This window comes from Anastrepha obliqua, chromosome 3, assembly GCF_027943255.1.
Source record: "Anastrepha obliqua isolate idAnaObli1 chromosome 3, idAnaObli1_1.0, whole genome shotgun sequence".
NCBI classification, from domain to species: domain Eukaryota; kingdom Metazoa; phylum Arthropoda; class Insecta; order Diptera; family Tephritidae; genus Anastrepha; species Anastrepha obliqua.
The window spans coordinates 50,046,234-50,072,793 of NC_072894.1; the positions used below are offsets into that span (position 1 = coordinate 50,046,234).

At 38.8% G+C, this 26,560-nt stretch overlaps 1 pseudogene; it reads right to left on the reverse strand.

The window, feature by feature from the left end:
- Positions 1–602: 602 nt before the first annotated feature.
- On the reverse strand, positions 603–25,655 carry LOC129241956 (uncharacterized; annotated as a pseudogene).
- Between the last annotated feature and the right edge of the window lie 905 nt (positions 25,656–26,560).

Consider the following 26,560-nt stretch of genomic DNA (forward strand, 5'->3'; position numbering starts at 1 on the left):
AAATAAACTTAAAAAAATTATAATTTTTATTAAAATAACTTAAAAACACTGTTGAATACTGTTAATTATAGATAAATGACCTATTTGCATTTGTGGGTTTTTGGCTTTGGCTTATTAAACAATGAAAAATTGTAACTGATAACGCGGATGTGTGAAAAAGTGTGTAAGCAAAATTATCAATGGCAACATTGTGTAGATACAACCAAACACATACACACACAAACTGATGTATTGTGTAAATATGTAATTAAAAGAACACAGTTGTTCCCCACGGGATGAGTTTTGCTCAGTTTTGGGGCTGCGGTAAGGGACTACTTACGTCGGTCACTGTTTTCAGCATTGGTTTATGACGCTTCGGTTATGTTAGAATCGTCTAGCACCTAATATTTATGTGGTTTTATGTATATATTAGTTGTAAGTGTAACCCTCCACAATAAAAAATAAATGTCCACGCTTATATACATACACACACACAACTTACAGCCTTGCATCTTCCTTTATCAAAATAAAGTAAACCAAATTTTTCCTAGTAATGAATGTATATAATTAATATCTCGAAGTAAGTTTTCCAAAAGGAAAATTTACAAATTCTACATAAAGATTTAATTAATCAATTCATCAAAGTAAGCACCAGTCATTAGGTCTTCCTCACGTATATTAAATATTTTCATAAACTCGTTTGCTATTTGCTGCCCCTCTTCTACTGTCTGATCTGATCTGACCGCAGGCAAACTGCAAGTTCCATAAAGTTACCTAAATTTGTCACTTTATCCATATGTATACGAGTTTGACCATGTACAAATAAGAATCTCTTTTTCTCCAGAATTCCTTTAATTCCATTACTTTTTTCTAAAATCTTCTCAAGCAATACGCGATCTTTTACATCTATCCTATTGAATGTTGACAGTGTTGGCCCTGTCTTATTAGGACGTACATAATAAATCAACTGTGAGGACTTTGGCAGTTGTAGGTAAGATAGTTTAAATCTTGTACCATCAACCTCCTCTAGAATGTTAAAAAACACACCCTTCTGCTCCAGTAACTTCCCGGTAGATTTTGTAAGTTCACGTACCACTTGTACTCGAGGCTCAAATTCTTGATCCCTTTCAACCTTGCCTTTATTTCCACATTTTTTTCATGACAAGTTTTACTTGCATTCGTATGCTTCAACATTTTTCAGGAATCACTTGAGAAAATGCTGCTGGTGAATTCAGCTACTATCAAGGACTCCTGCTTGTAAATGATGTAAAAAGCTCAAATCAGTGTGAGTGTTAGGTTTTGAAAGTCAAAATTATATTGTATATACATACCTATGTAGACATATATATATATATTATACATATACAATCAAAAATGAAAATCACATACTATTTGTTATGAAAGAAAACTTTAGTCTGATTAGGAATACAGGGTCCGGCACTCGAAGTGTAACCAATTAAAAAGGCCATAAATTTAGTTTGGAAAATTATTTTTATTCAATTCAAGTAAAAAATGCTTGAGAATAATACAAAATTAAGAATCAATCTATTTTTGTTCGATATGACCACCTTTTGCCTTGACTATGGCCTCGAGATGGTCCAGAAACGAATCGCAAGCTGCCCGAATGTGACTTGAAGGTATTTTGGCCCACTCGCGGAAAATAGCTTTTTTCAGCGCCTCGAGACTGGTGAATCTTTTAGTTCAGATCTTGCTCTCCAAAATAGCGCCTAGAGAATAATCCATTCACGTCTGGTGAATTTGAGAACCATTGTGTGGACCTTATGAAGTTCAGAACGTTATTTTTTAGCTATTCTTGGTTCACTCGAGCCTTGTGAGACGGTGCCGAGTCCTGTTGAAACGTCCATGGTCTGCCACCGAAATGTTTGTCTTCCCACGGTTTCAAAGTAACCTCCAGAATACTTTCCCGATAATATTTCGCATTAACCTTGACGCCAGGCTCGATGAAGAGGCGCTCATCTGCGGTTACAGTGGCCCAAGGCCCAAGGCCCAAATCGTATGAGCGGTCGGTCAAATAAACCCTATCGTTTTGAGATCGTTATGAATTGCTTAATTTGAAACATTTTCTCGTCAGAAAACACAATGTTCGGAAATTGATTGCTTTCGGCGAAGTGAAGCAACTCCTTCGCTCTCTCAAGTCTGACTTGTTGCTGCTTGGTGTGAGATGCGCCTTTTGGATCTTGTAAGGCTTTTTCAGTATGCGGCGGATGCTGCGGCCAGATTTTTTCAGTTCTTTTGCCATTTGATTGGCACTTCGTGCGGGATTTCGCTCAAGTCGCTTCTTTACTTTTTGAATCATTTCACGCGTCGTTGTGGTTTTCCAGCCGAATATAATACAATCAACTTATTGTTTTGTCGAGATTTGAGAGTGAGCGAACACACACCTTCACCATTTTCCTTTCACTATTTGGGGTAGCACTATCATTTACATATTACTCTCATATCAAATATTTTCATGGGAAAACTTTATTGATTCGATTTTTCGTAATACATAGTTTGCTCATGTTCGCAAAAAACAAAACATCATAAATTTATGTAATATAATTCGGAATAAATACTAAACCACAACCCGTAAGGAGGGTGCTGGAAGGATTCACTTGCTGATTTGTGGTATGATAATCTTAGTCACTAATTGCACTCTTTCTCTCCGGTAGGCAGGGCTTGAAATATGACCGAATATTGCACCGAGTTCCAGCACAAAACTATCCAACAAGCTAAGTTGTTGCCTAATATTAGACCTCACACGCTTCAATGCAGCATAAAGTTCAAGATTTTGGCTGACATGAAAATTAATAGAAGGCTCGGTAGTTTCAATAAGAATAAAGACGTAGGTGGATACTAATACCCAGAGCATACCAAAATTATGGTAGGAGCGTTTTTAAATCCTACTAAATAGTTAGGCATCAAAGATCACTGGGAAAATAAAGCCGCTGAGACGCATACTAGGCTATGATGGAGAACCACAACGCTGCAAAAGCTGACCGACTACCAGATGAGCTATTCAAATACGTCCTTTTACGCGAAGGAAAGATTTGTGGACATTTATGCATTGACGAAGGCGAATATAGTAGCCGATAGAGGCCACAATGGCAATGCCATGCTCACGAGTATTCGATGCGTTATCTTCTTGTGGTTGTAGAAGAAGATAAAGGCTGCTTTTGCGTTGAAATGGCCAAGTGGAGAAATACGTGGCTGCACTGGTGTTTGTAATTGGATCGATTTTATACGAAAAAATTAGGCGGTTATTGTGCAAATCAAGAAGAACAAAAGTTACCGCTCCAAGGCATGAAACCTTAGACCTTAGAGTGGCTTTATGCCATGAAAAAACTCAAAGAACATCCACTCGGAGTGTTAAGACATGCATCGCAATTTGAGAAAATTTTGCAAGGTCGCCAGATAATTATTGCTACTTGGCGTTCAAGTGAATATCCATTTTCTAATATAAGGGGTGATGAGATTGGAGGCACTTGTTTCAATAAGGTTTTTTTACAGATGTGAGATAGTTACACGTGTGACTACGGTCAAACTAAATAAATAATTTTTTTCCATATTCAATGACATAGACTTACACTTCAAAAACGTTTGGTTGGTTGGTTGGTTTAAGGGTGACCCCGCATCGGAATGCCACATAGATCGCAAGTTGGGTCCGTTGTGTTGCCCTAGAGCTCATTATGTTATATGATTTCCCCACCTAACCGAGATTTTTATTGTAGATTTTGGTCAAAGATATTAATTCGTTTCGAGAATTTGATGAGATATTCGATTTTCAGGTTCGAGAGTACTGAAAGATTGTCAATCGTTGGGGAGCCTAGAAGAGCGAGTCGACTTCTGGCTAGACCGGGACAACTGCACAGCAAATGTCTGCTCGATACTTCCTCATCTTCGTCCTCGCAGTATCTGCACAGGTCGTTTTGAGGAACCCCGAGCCGACGTGCGTGAGCGCCCAAAAGGCAGTGGCCGGTGATAAGAGATATTATATGCCTTAGTTCGTGTTTCGAAAGACTTATAAGGGTTTTTGTCTGTTTCAGATTGTAGGATGGCCAGATTTGTCTGGTCGTAAGCAAGTAGTTTCCGATCGCCACCTCCGATTAGCAATGCTGTTAAATTCTTGATCAATGCATTTTACATGTTGAGAGCGGAATGTGGATTGTGGGTACGTTACTAACATTTGATTGCGCAGCTCCAGCTCTTGCGAGCTCATCAGCTTTGCAGTTACCTTCGAATCCACTGTGACCCGGTATCTAGATAACTTGCACAGAATTTTGAACACTTATCTCATTAAGAGATAAGAGATAGGATCGAACCACATCTGAGTGGGTATAAGAGGAGCTGAGTGCTCGAACGGCCGCTTGACTGTCGGTGAAAAAGCGGATATCCTCTAGTGATATTCTATTTTCTAAGAGAGTTTTCGCAGCATACCAAATAGCGCATACTTCCGCTTGGAATACACTACAGTAGTCGGGTAATCTAAATAATAGATTGATGTGAGGGGAATTGGAAAAGATTCCAAATCTCACTTCGCCGTCTTGTTTTGAACCATCTGTATATATAATCGTAAAAACGTTTACAAATCGTACAACTGCATTGCGAACATAGACGCTCTGTGAAAAGTATTCATCACGCGCTCAAGCTAACTTAAGGGCGACGAATCATAGGAGAAATCATAGGTCCATATTTCTTCAAAGACGAGGCTGGCACGAATGTAACAGTGAATGGCGATCCTATCACCACATGATAAACAACTTTTTGATGGCGAAAATTGAAGTCTGTGATCTCCACAACATTTGGTTCCAACTAGACGGCCATTGCGGGTACTTGCCATACAGCCCGTGAAACAATGGGTTTACTGCTTCATCGGTGAGTCGTTTCGGTGAGCATTCTATCTCCCACCTAGGAACAAATCGTGTGATATCACACCTTTGCACTTTTATTTGTGGGGACATGTAAAGTCCAAATGATTTGTGCATAAACCAACTTTGGTTGAAGCATTGGAAGCCAACATTTTTAAAGCTATTCTCGAGATACCGACTGAAGTCCTCGAGCCAGTCCCGAGTCATTGCACTCAATTTTACTTTGAATAAATTGAACAGTTAAGTCATATTTTTACATTACCTCATTATGAAACTTTCTAAAAAAGTTATTTAAAAATGAAAAATTTACATTACGACCCTTTGTTAATGCCGAAAAATTCGAGTTAATCGATTCTGACCTGAGCATTAACTTTAATTTGCAAATAGACGTCGGGCGCAGCGGTAGAAACTACTTCAGACATCAGACACTATGTATCAAATCAATACATATTGAAGCAGCTGCCATTCCCTACAGCGTCCTGTGTGTAGACAATAAGTTGGAGACTGACAGGATGGGAATTGGTAATGGCATTGGTTACCTTCTGCTGACGATGAGGTAGAAGCAATCACAAAAAACTAAAACAATCAACAACAAAAACTAAGAAGTGCGGAAAATATTTCAGTAGAAAGCAGGGAAAAAATTGAATCAATATAACAGGCGTAGACAACAAAAGTTCATATATCAAATGCGCCCTACTCTATGTGAAGCGCAACGTTACCATTGCACTACCCGCCTCCTAATTTCGCTAATGCCACACACCCCATTCTCTAAAACGCTTAACTGTCTGCATTTTTCAATTTTTATTATTTTCAGTGCCGCTACCAATAGTCGATTGGAAGTAATGGAGGTTATGAGGACCTGCTTTCAATGAGTGCAGCATAAATTTCCTTCGCAGACACACATGTCGGAGTGTGTGCAAATGCCATGCTACGTAGTAGATGCTGGATGTATTTATAAAGGGTAATGTGATGAGTGAGGTGAGATGAGATGAGGCCAAGCGCTGCGAAGAGGGCGAAATATCATTTGCATGCGCACAGGAAGGAAATAACTGGACAACAAAATCAAATCGAAAAGTGAATAAAAATAGAAAACAAAACTTGTGAATCAAATCAAAAGCTTAATGGTAAAAAAAAATTGATAATACTATAAAGTTAGCCAAAAGCGTTGGCAAAGTAAAAAGATATTAGGACAATAAAACGCGCTATGCAAAACAAGAATTACATTGAAGAAATAAAAATGCGAATAAAATTAACAAAACAAAAAAATACAATCTCGTAAAAGTTAGGAAAATCTATTTTACCGTAGAAATCTACTCCTATGTGCACATGTGCTGAATAGCGAACTCCTGTCTGCTGCGATTGCTAGTCACAGGAGAGTACACCTTCCACTGCACTTACATGTGCCTGGACGGATGCGGGTATGCAAAGTGTGCATGTTTGTGCTTTTTTCTTGTTGCTGTGCTCCACCTTTTGCATTTCTGCATTTTGTGTATATCTTATTGTAAACTGGTCTGTCAGTGCGCTGGTACGTTTTTACACTTGCTTTGGTCACATACAGCAGCTACAATAAGCGCACCCTCTAACAATCATCTATTCATAATTCGCGTTATGTTGCTGTTTTGTCCAGAGGACTAGCAGGACATCGTTTCGACACCTTCCTTCGACTTACACTGCAACCATACGAGTACGAGTCGCTTATACGAGTACGTCGCGAAAATGTCAGTGCTTGAGTCGCGCGTCCATGAATGCCACCGCACATAGCAACACCTCAGCACGTATCTGAAGCCAAACATATACGAGTGTGTGCACATATGTATGTATGTATTATATGTACCTAACTATAGCATGCACATCCGTTTGCAGGATTTTTATTTCACTTCAATCACTTGCACACATGCACATACATACATGTATACGTATTTTTAGAGCTGCTTAGAGGCGCTCGTTTTGCTTTTACTGCAACTTTGTTTGCAGCAGGCATCATAGCAAGCAACTCCCATTACCCATACACGTACATACATAGCAAAAGTGGTCGGCCAGCTGATGATGATGCCTTTGCTTGGTCAGCAACTAGGCAACTCTTCTTCTCATGCAACCATTGCTATATTTGTCCTTTAGTGTAGCTTCCCTTCCAATTTCATTGCGTGCACGTAGGCATGTGAACGTGTTAGTGTGTGTTTATTTTATACTCAATCACCCTTTCAAGCCGTTTTGTTGTTATGCGGCATGGCATTTTAACGACCGCCTCAGCCTCAAAGGCTGCGCGCGGTCGTCGTAGTTCTTTTCTGCTAAGTTTTCCCTTCTTCATTACAAACACTTTTAAAATATGCAACCATCTGTATGTATGTGTCTGTATGCATATTCGTGTTTGTTGGTGGTCGCTGCAACCTCATTCTATCAATAAGATGTTGCATCAACGCTGCCCGGCAGCTCAAAGTAAAGTCGTGGTCAATGTTATTTCCCGTGTCTGGTGTTTTATCCATATTTTTACTGGCGTGTGTGAGTTGCAAAAGGGTTTTCCAAGAATTTCTTCAATTTTAAATAAAGTTTTGGATTAGTATACTACTTAGTAGTGCTCTAGGAATGGCAACATTTACACTTAAGAGTATTTAATTACATGAAACATAAGATAATAAGACAAGACTTCGTTGGATGATGCATTACGAAGACATTTCGATGATTACTGCAGTGTCATATTAGCGGGGACTCAACTAGCGCATAAAGAGCCATTTGCTAACTCTTCTATCGCGTAATTTACTGTGCGATTAGGATAACGCAGTCGCCCTGCAAGCTAGAGGCTTAAATGCCTCTATTGGATAACCCTGCATAAAAACATTTGTACTCCATATCTGTGGATATTTTTTGAATTTTCTTTTTTTTATATATGTACATACAACCAATTTTTTCCTCTATGCATGCATACATACCCACCTTGTATCGAACATGTATTGATGTGTGCTCGGCGATGCTTGTTATATTACTTGGGAAATTTCTCCTCCGAATAACTATTACCTTTGCAGTTCTTTTATGCATATTCATTATTTTCAATTATAATCCAAGTTTTTTGGCAGATCAATTTGCTTCGTTTCCAATACATGTGCGTCTTTGGGTATGTATGCAAATGTGTGATATTATGTCGCACCTGAGTGAACAATGATTGATTACTTGCGAAATTTTCATTTAAAAGTTCATTTAATTTATGTATTTTTCAGTATTAACTACCAATTCGTCTCAGACAAAGACACTCAGATTTTTAAAGCGGTTGGTAAAAGATGTTGTCGCTTAATAAAATCAAAACATTGTAGTAAATACTTGACACAAAGTAGCTTCAATCTGTCCCTTTGAAGCACTTACACTCCTAATGATAATTCTATTTCCATTCAAATTTCCTTTTTTGGATAAGATCCTACATAATTTGTGGGTTTTTATGTATGACAGTCCTATTTGTTGCTAAATTTTTGCTCAATGCAAAATACAGAATTGCGTGAAAAATTGCGTGATTGATTTAAACAATTTATTCGAATGAATTAATAATTTAATTTAATAAATAATAATTTCAGATTGCTTGTTTACCGCACGATCAATCGTTTTTCCCTAACGTCTGAAGTGATAGGCAGAAAAAGATGTGGCCGTCATCCGTCATAAAAGCCGTTCGAGAAATAATTCGCTAAAATGCCTTTAGAATGCACAAAATCTTGTCCCGAGAAATGAATGTATGAAAGCCTTCCAACGCTCAGTGGGCCATCTTTTGAAAACGCGCTTGAAGAAAATTCGACTCGACGGATGCAAGAAGCCATGAAAATAGAGAAAGATGAGAAAATTTTCACTGTTGAAGAAGTTTTTAATAAGCAAAATGACAAAATCTATGCTAAAACTTGTAAAGATGCAAAAAATGTTGTTCCAAGGGTTCAGCGTGGGCACCATCCAGCCTCCGTATTGGTTTGGTTTCGAGTCTCTTGTAAAGGCGTTACATTTCTTCATTTCTGTGCAAAAAGGGCTAAGATCGGGACAAAAGTCCACCAGGAAAACAATATTCCTGGGTTCAGAGTCGCAGAATATTGGCCGTCCAGATCTGAATCCATTAGACTAGTCTTCACAGAAATTTCGAGAGTCTCAAAGAATCTTTGGTTCGAGCAGTGACGTCAATATCGATGGAAACCGTGCGTGCTGCAATATCTGAATGGCCTAATCGTTTCAAGGCTTGTGCAAAAGCAAGTGGTGACCATTTCGAATAAAAATTACAACTGTTTTTTTTAATATTTACAGGTTAAATAAAACTGACTTCATTAAAAAAAGTATTATAATTTCATACCTATAACGGACTTAACTTTAAACAGAACTTATGGCAGGACTAAATTATATTGTTTACTCCAAAAGGATCAAAAGAGGTCAATGTAGTTTTCTCCGGTTTGCTGTGCAATAAATTTAAAATCATTTTTCTCAAGGCGTGTAATGCAACTACTGATCTTTATGTATGACAATGTCTGTGGCATCATTAATTGCCTAGATCTACTGGAGCAGATACGTTTCAATATTCTCCAAAAAGGTTTTGCGTTTTCAGTTTCTGATACATGTTGAAATTCTTAAATCCAATTATTTAAATTATGCACCTATTACTAGGTCTCCTAATGAAATTAATACAATTTTTAGTAGCCTTAATCTTAATTTTTCTCTTTCTAGATTTATATTTTTATTTAAGCTGGATTCAAATAGGGGATGAAGCAAAAGAAGGAAAAGGTTTTTTAATAGCGGCCTCCCTCGGCAGACAATGGCAAACCTTCGAGTGTATTTCTGTCATGAAAAAATCTCCTCATAACAAAAAACCCATCTACTGCAACCGGAGGCGGCATAAAACATTTTAGTACTCAAAACTGAGGGTGTAAGTGTCAATTTATGTTATATGTATTGTACATAAAGATCTATTCAAATTACTTTTAAGTCTTATATATAAGTATAGGGTTTTCCAAAAGACGCACCTAGGTGTTTTTTAAAAATAAAACTTGCACAAATGTAGATTCTGGCAGGTTTCACAATTTCTATTCAAAATACGACTCTTAACAAATATATGTAAAAACGATATTATTTAAATGGCTACCATTAGCACCTGTAATTGTTGAGAACGTCGATATATCGATGTTGAAGGTTGTTCAGCAATACTTTGCGCTACAGCAGCACTATTCTCAACAGAACGTCCAGTTATTGGTCTGCCAGTTTTTTTTTCAGAATCAGTTTTTCCCATGTTTTCACCAACCTTTGAATTGTCGACTCATTCGGATGATTATTTCCATAAAAAATATCGAATTTGTCGATATGATGTTCTTAATATCGATCATTTGTATAATAAGTGTCAATAATTTTAACGCGTTGTTCTATCGTGTAGGTATCCATTGTTAAAATTGTCCCTCTGTCTACTGGGCAAATGTCAAAGACGACATAAAAAAGGTACCGCTTAGGAATTATGCACTACTGACATCTGGACGTCACTTTTTTTATCTTTATGTTCTTTTGTCTGTAAGGATTTGCCTATATACTTAACTAACAAACCCGGCCCCCTTCGCTGGGCACACTAAAATAGAATAGATATGGTTTAGAACAAAAAATATATGGTTTTCATATTATTTATTTCTTTATTCTTTATTCAAGCGCTTTGGCATAAACAATATTTTTTGTTTTTCTATTTGTTTTTGAGTAAATATAAAATATAAATTGAAAATCAGGAAAAAAGAAGATTGTTTTTAAATTTCAAATCAACGCATATGAATAACTAAGAAACGATCGTCTTTTTTCCTGATCATCCATGAATTTTTCGTTTCAATTTATATGTTTTATTAAGCATTGGAGCTCTTTTAACCATTATCCATTTATGTTTTTCAAAAAAAAAAAAAAAACGAAAAAAAATTGTTTTTTCCACGAACACATAATTTCATTCGGATTTCACATTAAATTCTCAAATTTCGTAAGAAATTATTCACTGTTCCAAAATCCACTCCAAAAAAATTCACAAACAATTTTTACATGTTGCACTTACGTTTTTTCCTTATGGCATCCAAATCAGAAAGAAATATTGACACATTTTAACTGACACTGTCAATTTGACAGTTCAGTTCCGCCCCAAGCGTTAAAAAAGTAAGCGACATTATGGCTGGCTCAAAAGAACGCTGTACCCGTTGCCACTGCTCCGAATTACAACCAAACTTTACGAAACCCATTTTCAATACTTACTTAACAATGTGCATAAGTTTGGTTTAATTCGGTGCAAAGACACGGCGGGTCCACGTTTTGGCATATATTTCGAGACCCTAGTCATCAATAGGTATGAAAATTACCCCGTATTAAAGCACTTATCAACAGCTTTCACTTGATATCCATATTGTACAAACACATTCTAGGGTCCACGTTTTGGTCTCTATCTCGAGACCCTAGTCACGGAGCGGATGGAAATACTCTGAACTAAAGCATTCACCAACAGCTTCCATTTGATACCCATATTGTACATACACATCCGAAGGTTACCCGGGTCCACGTTTTGACCTATATCTCGAGACCCTATCTACCAATAGGTATTCAAACTATACGGAAACCATCTTCAATACCTCCTTAACAATGTGTGTAAGTTTGGTTTAATTCGGTGCAAAGACACGGCGGGTCCACGTTTTGGCATATATTTCCAGACCCTAGTCATCAATAGGTATGAAAATTACCCCGTATTAAAGCATTTATCAACAGCTTTCATTTGATACCCATATTGTACATACACAACCAAAGGTTACCCGGGCCCACGTTTTGACCTATATCTCGAGACCCCAGTCACGGAGCGGCATGAAAAATACTCTGTACTAAAGCATTCACCAACAGCTTCAATTTGATATCCATATTGTACAAACACATTCTAGGGTCCACGTTTTGGTCTCTATCTCGAGACCCTAGTCACGGAGCGGCATGAAAAATACTCTGGACTAAAGCATTCACCAACAGCTTCTATTTGATACCCATATTGTACATACACATCCGAAGGTTACCCGGGTCCACGTTTTGACCTATATCTCGAGCCCTATTTCCAAAATAAAATATGATCCATGTTACTCGTGGATGATGTAGCTTTCGAATGGTGAAAGAATTTTTAAAATCGGTCCAGTAGTTTTTGAGCCTATTCGTTACAAACAAACAAACAAAGTTTTCCTCTTTATAATATTAGTATAGAAAACAAAGTTTTCCTCTTTATAATATTAGTATAGATAAATGAAATGAAATGAGATAAACTACATCTGTTGCGTTTTTTTCGTTCTTGAATCAATTTTAAGTCTATCTAAAGGTGTTATGTGCAATGAGCTGGATATTACGTAAGAAAGGAGGTGTTTCTCTTTCTTCATTTTTTTTATTAAATGTAGAACTATTGCCTTCGAAAAGCTGTTACAGTCTGATAGGTCTGCTCCTGTTAAAACTCTAACAAGAGATGTAAAGTTTTCATTGCCCTTCTGCCTTGAAGTTTATGTCAATGTTTCTGTTTCTGTTATTCTCCCACCATCTGTGAGACCGGCTATGTTCCTATATATCAGGTCAGTCCATAAAAAAATGCTCAACTGCTGCAGCAGAAATAAATACTGTACGTGGAGAGGATACCGTGAGTGTAAGGACTGCGCGAAAGTGGTTTCCAAAATTTCGAAGTTGTAACTGTCAAGTGGAGGATGCTCTGCGCGCTGGTCGTAATGAAGTCTTTAATTCCGACGCTTTGCTCGAACTCGTGGAAGCTGAGTCAAATTTGACAGTCGATATGATAGCTCAGAGGTTAAATTCATCGCATGGAACACCTGGTTCAGTTGGAAAAGATTTCAATGCTGGGAAAATGGGTTCCGCATAGACTTTCCGTCGCCAACCTTCAGCAGAGAGTGAATGTGTGTTCTCAGCTGCTGCACCGGTTTGAAAATGAAAGTTTTTTGAACCGTATCGTTACTGGTGATGAAAAATGGGTCCTTTACAATAATCCTGTTCGCAAACGCCAATGGTTAGATAAAGATGAAACACCAGAACCGACCCCTAGAGATGACTTTCACCCCAAGAAGATTCTCCTGTCTATTTGGTGGGATATGGCTGGTATTGTTTATTATGAACTTGTGGAACCAAACCAGACGATAACTGCTGATTATTATTCCCCATCAGCTATCAAACCTAAATGAGGCACTTAAAAAAATCGACCGTCTTTAGAGAATAGACGCAAAGTTATGTTTCACCACGACAACGTAAGACCTCATACCGCAAGGCAAACATTAGGCAAGCTGAACTAGCTCGGATGGGAGCTAATGCCGTATCCACCATACTCTCCGGATATTGCACCTTGTGAATAATACCTTCTCCGGGGACTTCAATCCCATATGAGTAACAAGAACTACTCCTGAAAAGAAGCTATAAAAAAGGATATCGAAGCGTGTTTTGGCTCCAAGGACTAATAATTTTTTGAGCAGGGAATTAAAAATTTGCCTCAAGGTTGGGTAGACATTGTAAATAATGAAGGAAAATATATTATTGATTAATAAACATCAAAATTTAAACATCTTTTTTATTAATTTTAAAATCACCTTTGAAAAACGCACGAACTTATGGACTGACCTGATACATATTCAAGTGATCGTAGGACATACCAGTCCTAATATGGCAATATACCGTATGACGGCCATTAGTATTCTTGCACTGAGGGAATATATTAGTTTATATTAGTTTGGGGAAGAAGAAATCCGTTATTTTCTCGGTAGGAGGCTTTTCGTAAAGTATCGATCAAACAATTTAAAGCTTATGTTCGTTGTCCATTCCTGTAACTCACGAACAGGGTTTTATTGAAGTCAACAAAGAGAAAATTCAGTGAATTTGCAGTTTTAAATTGATAACAGTTTATTACGTTCAATTTTGATTTCATCTATTCCTTTCAGAAATTTTTGATGTTAAAGAAAATGTTGATAATGTCGATAAAATCATGTAAGTAGTCGTATTATCGCCCAGTAGCTAAAGATCGACCATAAAAGAGTTTTAAACCATGCGAAAAAAGGTTTCGCCAGAATAAGGGATTCCTCTTCACCCGGTAATATTTAGACGGATATAAAAAAAAAATGGCATGCGGATGGAACAAACTAGCAAGTACAGCACTCAGAAAATATTAAGTCTATTGTACTGCGCTCGGATTCCCTTTTTAATTTTCTTTAAATCTACCTAACCCCTGATGAAATCTGAGTAGATTTTGTAGTGCCAAGGAGCCAAGGTGGTCGCTTCTTAACACATCAGTGCCAAAGACCTCATGCCTGATTCGAGCGAAGGCCCGGAAGACGCATAGAAAGTGGTCCGCCATCCCATCCTCCTCTCCCCATGTTGGTCAGAGTGCACTGTCTGAGATGCCTACCTTTTCCATGTGCTTCGCCCTTAGAAAGTTACCCGTGGTCATTACAACCAGTTGCCTACAGTCCTTTCTGCCTAATGACAGCAGGACCTCCGGCAGTCAGTCGGACATTACAGGTAACATTAGTTCTGCCCATCTGCAGTCTCTTCCAGCCTGCCAAGCTCACTTGTGAGTTGAAGTAACCCGTTTGCTAACCGTGGCTTTGATGACTGCAGAAGGGAGTGGCAGAACGGGCTTCGGGCCAAATAAGTTGGTCTAAAAGCCCATCCTAGCTAAATAGTCAGAGATATCATTCCATGCGATACCCACGTGGCCCGGGACTCATGCTAGCATCAAGATATGTGTTATGTCTACCGACATATGTAGTTCAGCCTGGATTTACAGGGGTAGTTAGTTAGCTCAACAGTGGTTGGAGGGCATGAGTGCAGCTTTGCTGTCGCTGCAGACACATACAGATCTATCTGCCTTTCCACCTGTTTTCCACAACAAAGTTCATCGCTTCGCGCACAGTATCCGCTTGAAGCACAGATGCTGGATGCACGGATAGCTTATAACTTTGATTAATATTTGGAATATATATGTTGCCATCTTTTAGAAAAATGAAATTTAACTTAATTCGTCATTTAATTGAAATGTAAAGATTTTCGTTTAAATATATTTTTGGAAAAGGTTACCACAAGTTTTGAAAGTCAAATTTGAGTTAATTATACTCGAGTTATGTGAAATATTTCAATATTGGTGTTAAAAGAAAGAGTTTTAAGGAAGCTGCAGAAATTACTCATCCGGATTTAAAATTAAATAAATAAGTTCAGTAATTTGTTACCAAAACAAAATCCTTGTTCCTCAGAAATTGTAGCTGGTAACACATGCCTTGTTCTGTACATAAAGTTTTAGTACCCTGTGGTGATGTAATTAATTTCGTTTTTTTACCAACAGATAATATTTTCTGAGCTTTTTATTTATATGTTTAACTATTTGTTTTAAATTGTTTTAGCAGGTTTATTATGTGAAGAATACTTACAAAGTTCCCACAAAAGCTTTAGAATATACATTAATTTAGCTTTAGTACATACCATACGACTCATTTGTTATTTATTATCGTCAGATCCATTAGTTTCATCTCGCAGGAACTTAAAACGAGGAAACAAATTTTCAAGGTAAATTTTAAGCAATATAAGTACATAAGTATATTGTTGAAAATGAAAATGAAGAACCAGATAATAAAAGGAACTCTTTGCATCAATTAGAAGCTCCTCTTCTGAAGATTTAAGTTCCCAACCTGATGCATAATACACAATGAATACATATATTAGCAATTTATACTTAGGTGGCCATAACAACCCGTTACCGTTACTCCAGGCGGCTCTGCTCCGCGCGCGCCTTCTCCAATTCTGTACACCATGCGAGCATAGGGTTTCCTCCACCTGGTCTCTCCACCGGAGCAATGGTCTTCCTCTGCGTCGGCTCCCTTGGACTTCGCCCTCGAACACCTTCTTTGCTGAAACTTCTTCATCCATACGCACGACATGCCCTAGCCAATGCAGGCGTTGGATGGCGATGCGTTGAATCACGTCAATGTCGGCGTAGAGCTCATACAGCTCGTGGTTCATTCTTGAACGATAGTCTTCGCCAACGCGCACAGGGCCGAAGATCTTACGAAGAACTTTTTCTCGAACACCACAAGAGCGGCTGCATCGCTTTGTGACACTACCCATGCCTCTGCGCCATAAAGCAACACGTGTATGATGAGCGACTTGTAAAGTGTCAGTTTGGTCATGCGGGAGAGGGCTCGACTACTGAATTGCTTACTTAGCCCATAGTAACACCTATTAGCAAGAGTGATTCTCAGGGATAAAAATCGATTTTTTTTTTTGCATGTTATTGTAGTAAAACATTTCAAAAATACCGTGTTAAAATTTTAAGTCAATCCGAGCAAAACCTTTTAAGTTATAGAGCATAAAGCCGAGCCGCCTCAAACATCTGCCGAGATGCAGCAGTTGCGCGCGTAGTCCGTTACAAACTTTAAACGCGGTTTTCTCGAACCTTTTTTTTTAAAGTGCGTAGTCATTGGCATTTGAAAACTACTCAACCGATCCTTTTGAAATTTTGCACACATATTTTACATATAAAAAACCTCCTCCCAACGTTTTTTTTCGCCATTTTTTTTTTATATTAAGGTGGTTTTACACCTACAAAATGGCGTAATTTTTTCGTCAAAAATCACTTTTTACTTCAAACGACTACCAAATGGCTGAAAATGAAAATAAATCGTCAAAATAAACGTTGGGAGGAAGTTTAACTCATACTTTAACTAAATTATTCGATTTTTTTGATTTCAGATGATTCTACGCTGAGATATGCTGACTACTGCAAAATGTATTTTTGAAAAGACGTCTACGTAAATGTGCTCTCATTCGCTCATTTTGCAATATTTTTACATGAAAATTTTATCAAATATTCTTGAAATGTTACTCTATAATATGCAACAACTTTTAATAAACTGACTTGAACCGTTTCGCTACAATAAATTCATGAAAAAAGTGTTTTTTTTAGCGTTTAACTCAAAACATTTGGCTTTTTTATTTTGCGTGTATTAAATTGTATCTCAAATTTAATACTTGTTCCAGGTTATTGTAAAGTTTCCTAAAATTACCCAAGCTAATCTATATTTTGCTTATTAACGTGCTTCGTTGTGATCGCAAATGTACAAAATCAGCTCTTACCTTTTGTAATTTTTAATGATATTAAACTTTTTAGGAACAACCTGGAGACTTGTTTGTAATGTGGCCCGATGAGATTAAGAAATCGCAATAGCAAATTAGTAGAGAAGTGGAAAAGGAGCCATAGAATTTGGCAAACATTTTAGGGGGAAAACAAGGATCGGTTAGATAGTCCTGGTCGAAAGGAAAATATCAAATAAAATTCATTTTGTGAACATTGTACATCATTAAAAATATACCATTTCAACTACTCTTCTTAATTGGCGCGATGAAAGCTTACGCGATTTTTGCCGAGTTTAACAAAGCGCGCCAGTCATTTCTTTCTCGTGCTAATCGGCGCTAGTTGGACACACCAATTGAAGCCAAGTCCTTCTTAAACTCATCTTTCCAACGCAAATGAAGCCTTCCACTTCTTCTGCTAGCACCTGTCGCATCGAATACTTTCAGAGTCGAGCGTCCATTCAGACGAGATGACCGAACCAACGAAGCCTCTGGATCTTTATTCGCTGCGTTATGTCTACGTCGTCGTAAAGCTCATACAGCTCATTGTTCCATCGCTTGCGATATTCGCCATTGCCATCGAGCAAAGGTTCAAAAATCTTCCGTAGAATCCTTCCCTTAAATATTCCAAGCGACGCTTCATCGGATATTGTCTTCGTATTTAAATAAACAAAAATAATGTAGCGTTTATTTTTTTTCGGGAAATTTTAAATTTTGCTAGATCGGCCATTTCGACCATTGTGCGTATAGTGGAATTGTTTAGCTTGAGCTAGTGGGCCAAGCATAGCTGGAAAGTCGGGCACATCAAGGCTTTCATTAATAAATCTCAAGAGAACCGCTGCTGCAGTACTGACACATGCAAAACAACTAAAAGTGTCCTGAAAAGGCCTAACAGGCCTTCTTGTACTGAGGGGGATCGGGCTACGAGTTCTGCCATGCGTATTTACGGGGTGCAATCCATGGGCACAATATATGGTCGCCATAGGCATCATAGACGTTCAGTGTGCATAGTGCTTGGAAAAAAAATTCCCGCCATCCATAATCCCATTCCATTCTACTTAGGATGCCTTTAGGAATAAAGTACTTACTACTTTAAGTATCGATTCCTCCCAGCACCAATATTTATTTCTAGCACATAAAGAAAAATGATTTTGTATGAAATATAAAAATAAACGTAAAAGCTGTTTGGATAAAAACATGGACCATAACAGCAGTGTACGGAATTTATATCTATCCAAATGTGCTTCAAGTATGAGTTAGAATTTTGGTAAATATAAGCTCTTCCGTCATGTAATCACGTTCTATTATGCTCGAATGTCTAGTTATGTACTTTTGTCTCTATGTATGCTCCACATACATTATCTTGTCAGACCTCCCCAACCTGACCATATTTTTGTTTTCCTATTTTGTTATATTTTTTTGCTTCACATTAGAATGGGGTATTGCATTTCGTATGAACGATGTGTAGTGAAGCTTAAATTTTTTAACCGTCGAATACTTTTTGATGTCCTGCAATATAATAATCTTCCTGTCAACGTTGTGGCACAGCGGTGCTTTCCTCAGCGCTGGAAATAACGTTGCCTTTGCCCCGTTGAGTTTCAGTAAAGTCTTCGGTGGAAAATGTCTCAATTTTCTATTTTTTGTCGGTACTAATATGAATGTCCTGTTTGGACGTGCATGCACTTTGGCATTTTATACCTATGCATGCTTGCTTGAGTAGTGGTCTCACATTATCAGATTTATTTTTGAGCAAAACGCTTCTAAAATCAAATTTTCTACAATATAAAAAAAATAATAATAATAAAACATGGAGTGGTCTGTACAAATATGTGTGAAAATGCATGCACGATTTTTTAGTATTCAATTTATGTGCAGACAAATTGATAGAAATGTTCTTCCTCGTCCATTTATTCGTTTAACTTTTTTATTTAGCATACAGTAATACTTTTAGGATCTCTTATTTATCTTCCATTATTCATGCACATTTGATGCACAGTCGACGTTTGATTCCAGGTACTAATACTGCAGCTCTGGTCGTGAGGTTTTAAGTTATTTTGATAATTTTGATTGACGTATAATGTCTAAATTTGACGTGGACTCTTTAGTAGTTTTGCAAATTTAAATGCGCTTCGTGTGGAACTAAAATATATATTTTTGCAGCATCTTCCCTAAGTTAATTAGTCTTGCTACTTTTGGCAGTAAACGTAGTATATGCGCACTAGCATCAAGGATATACGTACGAGGTGCGGCTATTTAATAACGAGACTGAGACTGCAATTGAATCAGTATGCCAGCGATTGCCAGCTGTTAGCGTGACTCCTTATCTTCAGTTTGCAGTGCTATATTTCTAGTAGGCTTTAAAAATACTGACCGGAGGTAGACAATGCGATACGCTGTCCTCAACTGTTTTTAATCTTTTACTGTGATTTGCAATAGACGAAGTAACTGATGCAAAAATAATGGACATATACTTAACACACAAACACAAATATACGCGTACGCGGATGATATTGCGATCATCAGCAAAACATCTTGTATGCCTTATCAAATACTTTCTGTGATATAGAAAAAGCAACCGGTAAAATTGGATTGAGAATTAAGGAGAAAGAAACAAAATATATGTTCATGTCCAGAAAAAATGATGTGATACCTGGTACAATCAAAATCGGGCCCTTTGAATTTGAAGCGTTGCAAACTTTCACGTATTTGGGGTTTAAACTAAGCCACGACAACGCATGACAATCGACGAGAGAATACAAGCAGCATATTGAGCATTCTACTTAATAATTAAACTTTTTAAATGCAAGCTGCTGAATGACCTTGAAAATGTCGCTGTATAAATCTATAGTCCGACCAGTTCTTTGCTACGGATCGGAGTTTTGGACAATAAGTAAAAAATACAAAAACGAACTCCAAGTATTCGATAGAAAAATGTAGAGACTAATCTACGGTGCTGCCGATGAATTGGCCAACTGTGAAGCAGCGGCTCCCCCACAAGGGCCAGAGCCAATAATCGAAATCAGTCCCTGAGAAATCATGAATGGGATCAGCGATTATGTATGCAATTTACTTAAAGAGCGACGGTCCGCTGCAAAACTACAAAGATGGATTGACGACCAAAAGTCGATATGAGGCAACTCAAGGTCAATAACTGGAAGGAACCAACCAAGGATTGGGGCATATGGAGGAATTTGTGCAGGAGGCCAAAGTTCACATATAACTGTTGCTCAAAATGATAATGATGATGATAGTTCTAGTTCCCGTAAGCAAATAAAGTGATAGATTTCGTAAACCTTTAAAATATCTGTTTTTTGTCTGTTCGTACAAATTTTAAGTGGAATAAGGAAAGATTCACTCCGTTTGAGCGGAAGTATTAAAATCCATTGGATATTGCGCAGTTTACTGGAAACAAATAATAACGTGCACTTTCTCTGTGAGTTCCCTGCCTCTGCTAGAGCATGGCTACGAGTTTTGGGTTCCGATGTCGTGAGAAAGAGTAATATCCATTCTCTAAAATTGGAGGATATTTACAGATTTGCCAAAGAATATGGAAAATTCTCACAGGACTAACTATCTCTATTTCTGTCTCTATTCCTTCCCATCTCTTCCTCTCATACTTTTCTCCTTCCCTCCTTGACTATCTATCCTCTTTCCAGAGCTCTAAATACAATGGGCTTTTTAGCCTGAGTGTTGTAGGAGCCATCAAATCTCCTGGTGCTCCTTGGCTCGACCTCTTCAAATTTCAATTTCAATCTTCGGTGCACTCAAAGACAACCATACCATAACATACCATGAGAATGGACCCCACAAGTACTAAAATATTTGCAACGAAAGTAAGGGGCAGACCAAAATCAAGATGGATTGAGGACCAAAAGTCCATATGAGGCAACTCAAGGCCAATAACTGGAAGGAATCAACCAAGGATTGGGCCATATGGAGGAATTTTGTGCAGGAGGCCAAAGCTCACATAGAGCTGTTGCGCCAAATGATAATGATGATGATAGTTCTAGTTCCCGTAAGCAAATAAGTAAAGTGATAGATTTCGTAAACATTCAAAATATCTGTTTTTTGTCTGTTCGTACAAATTTTAATGTGCGCAAAAGTGGAATAAGGAAAGATTCACTCCATTTGGGCAGACGTTTTAAAAGCCATTGGAAATTGCGCAGCTTACTGGAAGCAAATACTAACGTGCAATTAATGATTAACACTTCACACTAACGACGCGCTAAATTGTTTGTAAAACTTCGCACAGTTTGGACCATTCTCGGTGAAATGTCAACAAAACCGCCTTCCTATGGCGAGCTATTTATGAGAAGGCGGGGTTTGGTGGTGCTCTGTTGAAAACATTAGGGAGTGTGACTGAGAATTTGTAGCGTCTGATCAACTCTATATGTGTATATACGTATTTTTCAAACTAATGCTTCCAAAATATTATATATTGTATAGATCGGATGATACGACTGAACAACATTTTCGAGGCCATCGAAATTTGGCTCAGTTTTGACTCCTGTTTTTAAAACTACTTATCGAAAGGAACAAAATCCCATTCGGGGTTTTCGGTATAGCCCTAAATCGGATTATTTTACCTGAAAATTAATTTTGAGCACCTCTTTTCCAAGAAAATGTATAGCTATATCTCGTAAGCCAATTGCTTGCACCACTCGAATACAATTTTTTTAGTAAATTTTGATTGCAGTTTTAAGTAAGAACTCGATTTAAGATATATTTGGCCTCAAATCTTAATTTTTAATTTCAGACACGTGTCATTCTTTTATTCTATTCTAAATAATAACGCGAAGTATTTATTTCGTTGTTTTTTAATATTATATTTAGGCGTCGCTGCCAACAAATGAAAAGTTCGGTTAGGTTAGGTTATGGTGGTAGTCGGTCCGTACGACCAACTCACTTAGACCTTACAGGTCTGTTATGATACCACTGTGTGGCACAGGAACCTTGTTTATTTATTTTCATGAAACCATTTTAAGGCTCTTATGAAACTCAGGATTGTTCTAATCCTCAAAAAGGGTTTACCTAGACAACCTGCTCTGATTTTAGCTAAGGCTGGGCAATTTCAAAGGAAGTGCTCAACTGTTTCTTCCTCTTCCTCATCTCTACAACTTCTACAATATTTATAGGAGAAAAGTCCAAGTTTCAAGGAATGCCTACCAAATAGCGAATGACCGGTGACACAAGCCACGACCTTCGAGATATCATCTATCGAGAGGCTAAGCAATTCTTTTGTCGTTTTTTTGTTTATTTGCGGCCATAGTGGCCTAGCTGTTACACATGTATCTTCATTTCTCCATGACCTACCTATTGTCCTCTTGGATAATTTTGTTTTTTATTAATAGTTTATTCGTGGTCATAGGTATCCCAATGATACTTCTGTCGCTGAGCAGTGGTAGAGCAGTACCTTTCCTAGCTAGCTTATCGGCTTAACAGTTTCCCTCAATACCTCTGTGCCCCAGAACCGAAATAATATCATTTAGGGCTGCCCGGTATTCCTGTGCAATTATTGCTTTTAGTATAGCCGTATGGCCGCATTCATTAATTTAATGGCCGCCTGGCTATCCGAGATTATATTTATATAATAGTTGTTTTTGTTACGGCATGCGAACCTCTGCCTGATAGACACTGCAGTAGTCTGCTAGTTGAACGGATAGTTCTTAGGATTGGAAATACTCCATAGCCAACCTTATCGGCTAGCTTGGAACCATCTGTATAAAACCTTAATTCCCCCCTTCTCCATGGCCTTGACTCGTCTTGAAGAGCTTGTCGAAGGTGACTCTACGACTAAAATAGTCTATTTCTTTTTTGTGACTGTTCAGAGTGTGCAAAATATAGGCGTGGCCAATCCACCGTTCTTTCCATAGCGCCATACTCTTGAGTATAAGCGCCGACTACGAGATTTCGTGCAGGTAAATTGATGAGCACTTCCAGCGCTTTGTTTGGGGTAGTTCTTAAACCAATAAAGGTGCATAAAAAAGCTGTTCTTTGGACATTACCCATGAGTTTTGCGTAAATCGCCTTTTGACCAGATGGCCACCAAACAAGTATTCCATACATTAAGATTGGCCTAACTACCGATGTTTTTTTACTTTTTCCTCAATATTAGTTTTCCATGTGAGTTTCCTATCTAAAATGAGTCCTAAATACTTGAGATTCTCCCTCAAAGGAATCTCCACACCCTTAAAAACCAGCGAAGAGATTATAGGAAGCCTATGTTTCCCCTACTCTCAGTCCAGCTCCTAAGCGTGGCCATGTCTGAGCGCAGAATGTCCATAAGGGTCTCACCAGGCGGTTTCTGTAGATTTCTCCTTAGTATAGTCATTCTGCGCCGAGGAGCACCTATTTATTGGTATAACGCCTCGCATATACTCGTCCACTATTCTCTCTTGAGGAGAAAAGACGTAAGGCTAATGGGTGTTAAGTCTTTGGGATTAGTGTGTGAGGACCTACCTGCCTTGGGTATGAAATACACTTTCAATAAACGCTGAGACAATATCCCGTTATTGCTGCAATTTCGCAGGATAGATACCGTCTAGTCCTGGTGAGTTATGAGGACCAAAGTGTTGATAGCCCATTCAATCTTTGCGTTTGTCAATAATAGTCTTCCTAAGTCGGATTGCCTTTCATGATTAGCGGAGTCGTTTTCTTCCACCGACTTGTTTCCTCGATATTATGTGTCTAGCATAAGACCTAATGATTCCTCGTTTGACGTAGTTCAAGTATTCCGTTGACCCTGTAGATAGCCTAGGGTACATGGCGTCTTTGAAAGAATTTTTCTCAATCTGGTCGCTTCTGAAGTTTCTTCAATTCCTTTGCAATAATTTAGCTAGGATTCATGCTGCACAGTTCTGACTGCTTTTTTATAACTTTTCAGTTCAGCCTCGGCTTGCCAATCCTCTGACCGTCTTGTGACCTTGGCGAGATTAAATAATGTTCTATGGTATTTTTGTAGCGAGTTTAGTTGCTTGGTCCACCAAGGTGGTTTAGACTTCCCTCTAAGTCTAACAGCCGGGCAACTAGCTGTTAAGGAGCTATTCATTGCTTTAGTTACCTGATTAACCAATTCATCATGTATTGGGGGCTATCTTTAGAAGTAAAGTTCTTAGTTAATTATTGTTAAGTCTCAGTCGGTTTTTCGTGTATTCCTAACCGACTTGAGGGGATCTAAAGTCGATCTTAAATTCAATGTACCGATGGTCTGAGAACGAATTTTCGTTTGAAACTCGCCATCTCTTAACGCGGTTGGGAAACATGTCAGAAGCCCGGGTGATATCCAGAATATTCTCTCTGTTCATTTAGACAAAGACCGGCTTTGAGCCTAAATTCAACGCATTAATTTTGCTTTCTAGAATAAAGTGAATTAAAGACTTCTTCAGAGCTGCCTCTCTCACGAACGCTCGAGCCTCATCCAGCGTCTTTTCATAGACCATATGGGCGGAGACTAGCCATAAACCGTGTTTCCTCAATGCTAGTCGCCACCAAGTTGCCGCTACTGAGCTGTGGAAGCAAGAAAATGTTGATGTTATTTCTATCTACGATGCAGAATCTTACGAATCTTACCTGTGTGATGTACGGCAATTAGTTTGAAGCCCTTAACTCCGAGTCCGCAGATTATGTTGCCGCATATCCATGGCTTTTGAATGAGGGCTACGTCAAGTGAACCGGCAGTCAAGCGGACAGAAAGGTGCGCGGACGCAAGTTTAGAGTGGTGGAGATTAATTTGGATCAGCTACATGTGAATTTGTCCATTTTATCTCCACCCTCGTGACGTCAACGTCCTCCTCCGATATCTCCTCACCCTCAGTGTCAGCGAGGAGATCCTCTTAGTTGAAGACCGGCCCACACCGGCCAACCTCTCAGAATCGGCAGACCAACCCTTCTTTAGTATCGCAACGGAAGCCGGCTTTGCTACTCTCCTCATCGGAGTCCAAACCCGAACCTTACAACATTAAACTTCTGCGCGGGGGGGGAGAGGATGAGTATCACCTGTCTTCTGTCCTCTACTGGCTCTTCTACTCTCCTACCTTCTAGTTCTGAATTGACAGGTTGCTATTGCAGGACTTAAAAATTTGCTTCGGCTCCACCGACTTGGCCGGAATCCAAATTCGAGCTCGGGGTCTGCTTGGAATTTATTCCTTACTAACCTCTTGGAGTTTGGCTCTCGGCCAAACCTCTCCTTCCTTGGCTTCGGCCAACCCGTAGAGCGTGACTGACCTAACGTCTTCACATGCTACTCTGCTACTATCTCTCCTAGTCTAAATAAGACCTTTTGTACCGTCTTTTTTCGTAGTAGCTTTGCTTAGCGGGACGGACATGTTTATCCAGTCCCTCTGTCCTACAGTTGTACTCCGACTAGAAGTACCAGGTCCTTCTAAGGCAACCTTCCGGTTAAACCTGGAAGCAGGTGTCCATTCCCCTCCTCTAAAAGTGGTTGAGGCGAAATGGGGATTGCTCGCCCTAAGCGGAGTTAACCCCGAAATTCCTGTTGCCGATCGCTTGCCTCCCCGCTCCCTGCTGTATCTTACAGTAGTCGTGCTGGGACCATCCCTCTTGCTCAAGCCCCCTCTATCTCCTATTAATGGCGGTCTGACTATTACCTTGCTTGCAGCTTTGGCAGCAGTCGGAGTCACCTTCGTCGGTTTTTTTTGGAGGACCGACCTCCTCGTTAGAAATATATTTCTTTGAATTCATCTCCATTTTGGTCCCACGAGTGTCGGACAAGGGAGGCCCGCCTATACAGAGGTCCATGTGCACAGGTAAGGCTAGATAGAACCGAGGTCGCCAGGTATCCGGGGCACTCCGTTCCGGACTGGGCTTTCTTTTGTTCTGAGTCTCAAGTAAGGTTGAACCTCGACACCTTGTTCTAACCCAGAGCAGAACTTGGTCGTTGTTCAAAAAAGCGAAGCGAATGCAGGTGGAACCACTCCGACACATTCGGCTGAACCACGGTCTATCCATCAGAACGCGCCACTGCAGGCGGGTTATCTGTTTTGGCCTAAGCGATTCGAAAAAGAAACTTATTCTTAAATCAAACGCAGAATAATCTAGGTGAGTGGGGGTTTTCAGATCTGCCACGAAAAAAAGAAAGACTCAGACCAAACCCATGATTATGGATATATGGTGTGTTTTGAATGTTTTGTGCCTTAATAGACTGCCAGGTTCATATCTTCCGAAAAGCAAGAAATGTGACAAATAATTCATTAAAGCGAGTCCCTCTAGCTCATTTTCGACCACGCACTGATGAAAATGAAGTCGATACGATCAAGGATCGCTTCTATGAGTATTACTCACACACGGCAGAAAAACCGAGGAGAGCAAGGAATGACCTTTGGTAAAATTCTGACTCTATGATGAGCTCGTCACGAGCTAATACGTATCGACTTCGCAAGAGCTCGAATATGGTAGTATGGTGGCAACAGATATCAGCACAAAGCAATCCATTAAGTTATTTTGCGGCGTTCTATCCGAAATCAATCATATTGCGATAGGGAAAAGGCACGCTTCTATTGTTTTAAACGCACGTACAATCCGAAAACCCATTTTAGACTCAGATTAGTATCTTACCCGTTTTTATTTTCAGAGTGCACTGCTCAACAAAAGAA